This window comes from Rhinolophus sinicus, linkage group LG05 (assembly GCF_036562045.2).
Source record: "Rhinolophus sinicus isolate RSC01 linkage group LG05, ASM3656204v1, whole genome shotgun sequence".
Lineage (NCBI taxonomy): Eukaryota > Metazoa > Chordata > Mammalia > Chiroptera > Rhinolophidae > Rhinolophus > Rhinolophus sinicus.
In genome coordinates this window covers 5,718,205-5,725,532 of record NC_133755.1, presented here as the reverse complement: position 1 = coordinate 5,725,532, position 7,328 = coordinate 5,718,205, and positions in this window count along the sequence as shown.

Sequence of the window (7,328 nt, the reverse complement as noted above, 5' to 3'; positions counted from 1 at the left end):
GTAATTACCTGCTTAGCTGATGAGCCCTGGACCCCAGGGCCCGGCTGGCAGGAGAGCCTGTTGTCGGCCCGCCCCGGCCAAGGCCCCATCTCTCACTCCTGTGGGTCACTATTCTTGAAACATGCTGTGGGGTGGCAATGCCTCAAGACCCCCTCCCCTATCAGGCCTGGCCAGCCGCAACCCCAGGCCATTAGTCCCTGGCCTAAAGAACCCCAGTCATGAAGTGCTGGAGCAGCGAACCCTTTGAGAGTGGCAAGTCCCATCACCTCCTTGTAAAGATAGAGCACCTGAGAGGAGATCCAAGATGGCGGGTAGACAAACACTGTGCCTGCTTCCTTCTATGAACACATTAAAATTACAACTAAATTATAGAATAATCAACCTGGAGAACCATTTGAAGTCCAGCTGAACAGAAGTCTTATAACTAAGGATGTAAAGAAGAAACCACGTTGAAATTAGTAGGAGAAGCAGAGACGCAGAACGGGCCCCAAACCTCCATGTGCTGGTTGAGAACCGGGAGGGATATCTTAGCTGCAGACGTTCCCCCTGGAGGACAGAGGGACCCCCATACCCACACCAAGCTCCCCAGCCTAGAGTACCGGAGCCCCCACAACATCTGGCTGTGATAAAGTGGGGATTCAAACCACCCATGTGGGATTGAAGGCTGTGGGAAACCCAGGTGTCCTCTTGAAGGGCCCGCACACAGACTCACTCGCTCGCAAGCACTCACCTTGGGTTCCAGCGCAGGGGCAGTGACTCGGGGCCTTGGAGACATACGGGTGACAGACTGAGGAGTGTGGCTTCAAGGCAATGGCTGGAGCACAGCCGCCATTTTCCCTGTAAAGGGGTCCTCCTCCTGTGCACTTGGCAGGCAAGCGCCATCTTTTCGGTGTTGAGCCCGCCCCCAAAGGCCAAATCTGAATCTTATTGGTCTGGTGAGCTCCACGGCTCTGCCCTGCTGACTCCCTGGGGCCCCGCCCCACCCAGCTTCCCCAATGCCAGAGACACTTTCGCTGGAGCAGCCAGCCCCGCCCACACTGCACTCTTTCTTGGAAAACTATCTGAGTCCGCGGGCCTCACTGTGCTCTGAGACTTTTGCTGAGTAGCTCCAGGCTCAGCACTGGCACCAAACCATTAAATTGGTGACCACAATTCTTCCCACTCTGGTGACTCCCTGAGATCCTGCCTTATCCAACTTGCATACTGCAGGAGGCTTCATCAGCGGCTGAACCTTACAGAAGCCAGCAGGCCTCAGGGTGTCTGGCTTTTTGCAGAGCTACCCCAGGCTCAGTACAGGTGGCAGCCATCCTCGGTTCTCAACGAGGCCTCTCCCACACACCTTTAGGTTTAGCACAGGCAGCAAACAACCAGGTAGTCCCTGGCCAGTCCCTCCCATAGGCCCCAGAACCAACACACTTGGCGGGTGGCTTCAGACCACAGCAGAACAATGCCCACTTCGCTCCACAAGTGGCACACACAAAGGGGGTCTCAACAGGCACCAGAGCCCACTGGGGCGAATTCTGCTCCACGTGGTAAGGCCTCCACACAACAGCCCATAAATTGTAGGCATGGCCAAACCCCACAGCCAATCAGTTTGAGGGTCAATCACACCCACTGTTGTGCCAATAGTAATCAAGTCTCAACTATAAGAGGAGGGCACACACAACCCACACAAGGGATACTCTTGGAGCACACAGTGCAGGTGACCAGGGAGAATGTGCCAAGGTGTCACAGGGCACCTACTACATAAGGCCACCTGGTGAGACTGGGAGATGTAGCAGATCTACCTACTGTGTTTCCCTGAAAATAAGACCTAACCAGAAAATAAGCCCTAGCATGATTTTTCAGGATGACATCCCCTGAACATAAGCCCTAATGTGTCTTTTGGAGCAAACTTAATATAAGACCCGGGCTTATTTTCAGGGAAACATAGTAGTACATAGAAATAAACACACAGAGGCAGCCAGAATGAGGAAACAAAGAAATGCATCTGAAATGACAGAACAGGCAAAAACTCTAGAAAAAGAACTAAACAGGGGCCAGCCTGGTGGCTCAGGTGGTTGGAGCACAGTGCTCCTAACGCTGAGGTCGCTGGTTCGATTCCCACATGGGTCAGTGAGCTGCACCCTCTACAACTAGATTGAAAACAACGACTTGATTTGGAGCTGAGCTGTGACCCCCACAACTCAATTGAAAAACAATGACTTGTCATCCTGGAAAAACATTGTTCCCCAATATTCCCCAGTGAAAAAAAGAAAAGAAAAATTAAAAAAGGGGAGGGGAAGTGAAGAGGTAAGAGGTTCAAATTTCTAGCTATAAAACAAATAAGTCATAAGGGTGTGATGTACAGCATGGGGAATATTGTCAATAATATTGTGATAGTCAGATGGTTGCTGGACTTATCATGGTGGTCAGTTCTTTAGGTATATACTCGTAAATGTTGAATAACTATGGTGTGCACCTGAAACTAATATACTATTGTATGTTAGCTGTATTTTAATAAAAATCTTAAAATAAAGATGGACCACCCAAGCCCAGAGAGGAGACGCACAGCCCAAGATAACACAGGAACTCCAGGCAGAGCCTCAACTCAAATGCAAGTCTCCCGCAGGCGCTCCTGCTTCATGCTGACCATACAGCTTGTTTAAGATGCACAGTCATCTTGGCCAGAAATACGTCGGGGCTTCCAGCCAATGAAGGAAAATCGTTTTTCCCCACTAAGCTGGTGCATGCATCAAACTGTAGACAGGCCGAGGAAGCAGTGGCCAGTACTTTTCCTGGGGCAGAGAGAGGGGTTCTTTATCTCCACGTACAGCAACCGAGGCCCAGAAGGAACTGGTTCAACTCACACAGCCAATAAATGGCAGCACCAAGACTCATCCTATGTCCCCTGATTCCTGGGCCAGCACTCACCACTGATTATCAGTAACCCCCACCCCTCCAAATACTGTATCTGCAACCCTAACAAGACAGCATCCTGACTGACTCAGAGAGCCCTCGCCATTGACCGTTCCACTAACCAATAACTTTGAGAGAGACCAGCAACTTGAGAGAGACCAGTCCAAGTGAGGGATCCCCAGCTGTAATTTGGCTCCCCCTCTTTGAGCTCTGTGCACCCAGGTGAGTTCCTCACCGCCTGGCAACTCTGTCCTTCACCTGTAAAATGGAGACATTGCTGCCCAGCTGACAGGGCCGGGAAAATGCCTGGTCCAGTCTGCCATGTGGTACCCACTGCAACAAAGGTCATGCCCATGCGTGCGTTTGGGAAATGGCCCATTCTGTACTTGTCAGACAGCCACACTGTGTAGCAGGCAATAAAGGCTCTGAGCAGTCCTGCAGGAAGGAAGCTTGGTGGACTATTGGTTCCTAAACCTTGCTCCTCCTGGGGCTATTTCTTCTGGATGCATTATTAAAATCCTGCTTTGGGAAAAATCGCTGTGGTCCCCGTCTCTCTGTGAGGTCCTCACAGGCTGATCTTGGTATCACCAGCACAGAGACTGGCACGGGGTATTGGTGGAACTAAACCTGACAAGAGACCCGAGGAGGGTAAGTCTCAGTCTCCTGAGAATTAGATACAGCAGTAGACACTAAGCAAACACTACCAGCCAAGGGCACTGGTCTTTGGAAGAAACAGGCTAAAGGGCAGGAATCAGTGAAGAGTGAAACGTTGACGTGGCCTCCTGGGACCCTCGGGGGCTTGAGTAGGGGACACCCAGGGACATTTCCTTATTGACTTGGCACCCAGAGCACCTGGGGACCACTGTTCACAGCTCTTCAGTCACTCAAGCTTGAGCTGAGGGTGTCTCCACTCACTAAGGAAGTGCTTCTTGCCCTATTTGGGGCCGTGGACCCCTTTGAAAATGTCACCCGCCCCCACCTCAGCTCTCAGTACCAAATGTAATAAAAATTAGGGCCAGATTTGGTCCGCATTTGAAATTGACATCCATCTCTTGGCCCAAGAGTGTCATATAACGATTAATTCCTGGAAGGAGTCAAGAGACTGTCCCATCCAAAGGGCTAACACCCCCACCAGGCCCCCAGGGGCACCACTCTTTATGGGTCACCATTCTAATTACTAATTGGTTCTCCGAGGTAAAGGTGCAGGGGACTAGCTCTCCCGGGCCTACCCGGGTTGGGTCAGTGTGGCTTCAGCTTTGTTACAGCTGACCAATCAACTGGCTGACTGCTCTTGGCAGAGGCCGCCGCCTTTTGGAAGCACGGAGCCGTCCCTCTCCTGGGAACAGCCAGGCCTTGCTCAGGGCAGACCCTCCGCCCCAACTCCAGAGTCACACGCTAAGCAGGTTATTATTTGCATTTAAATTAGCATAATTCGTTCAAGAGGCCCTATTACTCCAGACACAGAAAATGAAATTAATGGGCAGAGACCACTGCAATTGTATTCCAATCTCTTCCTCTGGGTAAGCAGGGTAGAGGAGGGAGAGTGCCAGGGTCCCAGCGCTGAGTCTAAATGGTTCTGTTTAATTACTGTCCCGATTACAGGCAGGGAGAGGAGAGAGGGGGCTCGGGTGTGAGCCCCTCATATCCCGCCACTCGGAGAGAGGAAGATGTGCTGAGGTTGGAAAGATACAGTCGAGACCCCTTCACTCTCCCAAATCTCCCAAGGGCAGGTCACGTGGAGTGGTGGAAATTGTGCTGTGGCATGATGTAAGAAGCACAGGTTCAAATCCTGGCCTAGCCATTTACAAGCTATGTGACCACGAAACAAAATGACAGGCAATGACTTAGGGGCCCTTTTCTGTGCCAGCACGATGCCCAGTGCTTTATGTGTATCATCTACTCACTCTCTCAACAGCCCACTGAGATCTGCTGTTGCCATTTTGCAGATGGGGAAACTGAGCCCAGAAAAGTTAAATGACCAGGATCCTCTGAGCCTTGAGTTTTTTTTCATCCATACAATCAATGTAATCATCCTCGTCTCAAAGGACTGTGGCAAGAATTAAATATGCTAACATTATGAAAATGACTAGGATTAAATATGGGAACATGACAATGACCAGCGCAATGTCTGAAACAAGGCGACATGCAATCATGTTTCCAGAAACGCACTTATTCATTCACTTGTCACTCCTTCCATTCATTCATTTATTCCTTCCTTCATTCATGCACTATTTAAAATAAAAGGTCAGCTATGGTACCTGAGATTCCAACAGCAGGCGCTCTATTTGGCCAAGGCATTGCAGGTCCCTGTTAAAACACGTCACCTTCACCCTCCCCTTGTCACGTCAAGCTCAGTCCTTGCAGGGGAGGGGTGTGCAGAGTAAGGAGTAAAACCAAGCCATAAGCTCTTCTACTAGGACTATTCATATTTCTAAAATTGGACACCACACAGATGCCAACGGGAGTAGAATGAGTAAACTGGTATATTCGCACAATAAAATACTCTCTACAGTGACAGAGAGACTACAGCTACCTGGCAACGTGGATGAGTCAGCCCAGAACTGGGATGCTGAGCTGAAGAAGCCAGACACCGGGCAGCTTCCCCGTGATGCACTGACATAGGTACCAGGCCAGGCGCGCCCCACCTCGGTGTCAGTCAGGACACGGTCACTCGTGTGGTGGGGCCGCGGCGGGCTGCGGGGCTTGCTCGTGTTCTTTCCTGACTTGGGAGCTGACGCCCCAAGGGCATTCACTTTGTGGAAAGGCATTAGCAGGGCTCTAATGACATGTGCATTTTTCTGCATTATGGTATCTGGCTTCAAAAAAAAAAATTTATTAGACGTCCCAGGGAGAGACAGTGAGCTACCTGAGTGTGGGGATCGAGAGGGTCAGGGCTGGGTCGTGAGTGTCGGGTCATCACTGGGAGCCATGAGACAGGGAAGGGAGGTGAGGGCTGAGCCCTGGGGCCCGCTCATGTTCAGAGGCCGGGAAGGGAAGAGGACCCAGCAGAGGAGACAAAGAAGGGTGCCCTGTGATGCTGGTGGGCAGCCCAGAGGCTATGGAAGCTTCCGGGGATACAGGCTGCCAGGAGTCAGGGAAGACAAGGACTGAGGAGCCACCTTTGGACATGACCCATGAAGGTTGCTTGATAAGAGCATTTCAGAGATGAAGAGGGGACAAAAGCCAGATACAGTGCCTTCATTTCCCCCAAAGCCCCATGGTGGGAGGCTGCAATGGAAGAGAAGTAAAAGGGGAAAAGACTGGCTGCAGAGAAAAGGGAGGTGGCAAGACCCAAGGAACCCTACTTATCTTTCCAGGCTCAGCTCAATGCTACCGCCTCCAGGAAGCCTTCCCTGTGGCCCTCTTCCTCTCAAGGCCACTTCACTTTACAGTCACTTAAAGCTGTCCCCACAATGTGACCCAGGAACTCCCCAAGAACAAGGACAGTGTGTTTGTCACCCCTGTATCCTGGCACACAGTAGGTGCTTCACAATTCTTAACTCCTCTCTCTCCTTCCCTTTTCAAATGGCAGAAGGCAATTCTGAGACTTTCCTAGAACTCTGTTCTCCCATGGAATGAATCATTCCTCCCCAAACAATTGTTGTTTTTGTATTGCTGTGAGAAGGTTATTAGAATAATGATGAGATCTAATATTGCATTAATTTGGTTGTGAATTATTTGTATTTTCACAGTCATTAACTCAGTGATTGCAATTTTGTTTTAATTTAATCTAGCTCCTTGTGCATTCTGTCAAAACTTCCAAAAACAATGTTACCCATAACTGCATTTCAGAACATACCAAATTTATGGAGTTTATGGAGATCCAGCTTGCAGCCACCACCCTCCGGAGTGAGAACACACAAGGATATCAGGGGCAGACAGGTGAGCCAACTGCGGCCCCCCTCCCTCAGGGGTAGCTGCTTCTCCAGGCCCTCAGGGCTCAGGGCAACGTCCTGCACATGGCATGGCTGTGCTCAGAAAGTGGCAGAAAAACAGCACATGTATAAAGGAAGACTGACCCAGCCCCTGGCAGCACTTTTCCAGCATATGGGGGGACAGCCTAGGTAATGTAGGTGTCTCCCCAGCTCTCATCATGACTCCAGCCCCAGCCTGGGCAGCAAAGGCTGGTGAGAAGCTGGTCAAAAGGCTGAGGTGACTGGACTTCATCTGGCTTTTCACCAATGAGCTTCACAATCTTTATGCCTGAATGAACTATGACCTTCTGCTAAGTTGCTGGTGGCAGAAAGGGTTGGTTGTCCTCTAAGAGCCTTTAAGCAGCATGTACCCCTCAGCTGACCCAGCTCAAAAATCTCACTGCCCTGTCAGAGCGGGCACGCAGATTAACTTGCAGGCAGACTCACATTACCCAGCTCACACCGCTGATGTATAAACCAGAAGCCATGTTTTTCACTGACAATGAGCAACTGAGC